Source organism: Penaeus monodon, chromosome 25, assembly GCF_015228065.2.
Source record: "Penaeus monodon isolate SGIC_2016 chromosome 25, NSTDA_Pmon_1, whole genome shotgun sequence".
NCBI classification, from domain to species: domain Eukaryota; kingdom Metazoa; phylum Arthropoda; class Malacostraca; order Decapoda; family Penaeidae; genus Penaeus; species Penaeus monodon.
In genome coordinates, this window is record NC_051410.1 from 31,687,382 (window position 1) to 31,689,117 (window position 1,736).

Below are 1,736 nucleotides of genomic sequence, written 5' to 3' on the forward strand. Positions count from 1 at the left end.
GAGTTGGGTGAAACCCGCTAACAAACTGAGAATTTAATATGATAGGCTAACATGCAGATTGCTTACATTGAATTAAAAACTTCGGTCGCGGAGGGAAGAAAGTGTGATTGAAGCACAGTACTGATTACGGCTGAAAAAAATAAAATTAAGTAATCATGTGTGGATGGGATGAGTGACTGAAGTAAAAATCCGTACACACACTCACAAACACTAAACACGGTAGCGGTCGTGTTCCGGTAGTAACTAGTTTTTTCTATTAGATATCGGCGAAGTCGGAATTGCCGTTTTGTCTGCCTTTAGAGCCTAATACTCAAGGGTTCTATTTAGTATTTCATATCAACGAACTTATGGGGCTTGCAATATCCTGAATCACACGTGAATGAGGTTTAGGGATACAAAATACGACAGCATAACCGTTGCGGATGTGATCGGATATTCCAACATGGGTATAGCCAGTTCCATGAACAAATATAGCTTAGTGGATTGATCACAAGGTGCTGAATGTTTTTTTTTCTTTCCTTCTTTCATTGGGACAGCCTCCTGCAGGACTTGTAGCAAATGGAGAAGCCAATATATTAACCACGACAACTCTCGTCTCTGCCAATCGCGGCCGCTTACGGTCTGCTTTACGGCCATAACTTCGGACCGGCCACAGACCGTGGTCACGTGGTCAAGATCACGCAGTCAGTTTCACTTGGCCGATATTCTGTACGAGACTGTGGTATGGGTTTTTACCCAAGTGATGAATAACATTGGTCTCCGTTTTTCCATCATCATCGCTATTGTAAGGCAGTGGGTATATTGGTGTTCTCTCCTTCTCTGTCGTCATTGTTGCTGTAAGACATTGGGCACGATAACGAACAGACGCATGAACGACTACAGCAGGTATGCGTGTTGGTACGACTACGCCAAGAAGCGCAGCAGCAGGGAGGACCCCGACCACAAGGCCCGCGCGAGCACGCCCTCTTCATGATATCTGAGACGGAGAGGGTAACGGCGACGACGTTGTGGTAGGAATGTGGTGATAGTGCGGTGGTACTGTGGCAATAGTGTGGCATTCGAGTGGTATCGTGAAGCCAACAACATTATCAACATGATGATGTATGTGCAGATATAGCTGTTTTATATCGCGAAATATTATTAAGAGTACAATGTATTACAAGTGGTATTACAAGGTATGGTGTTTAGGTGAGAGGCCAACTGCGGTAGCAATGATTTATTTGTTTGTGTGACATTCATGTTTTGCAATATAGTTTTTGGATGTGTAGGATCAAAACAAAAAGAAGAATGAACTATTCGACAGCCACCTTAGTTCTATCTCTGCCGTATCTGTACCGAGATGCGAGCGAGCGTGACCACATCGGGATTAAAGAGACACGTGGCGGCGGTAGTGACCATAAATGTGGGAATCTGGTGGTAGGCTCCTCTCTGCACCTCCCCATGCACCATCCCTCCTATTCAACCAGCTATTCCAACCCCCTCTACCTCCATTCGTCCCTAGTGCTTCATAGAAAACGCTGAAGAATAGGCCTATCAGCCCGCCCGTCTCCGAACCCGTGTCCCAACCCACGCCCGCTCCTCTCCTTCCCGGCCAGGCGCACGGGGAGCTGGATGTTATTTCCGCCTCGCCTTGTTTGTCGGCCGAGCTCGGGATTCACATTTCGTTCTTTCTGCGCGCCGGAAATGATGCTTGAGCATATTCATGGCGAAATTCAGGTTGAGATATCCACCGGAGA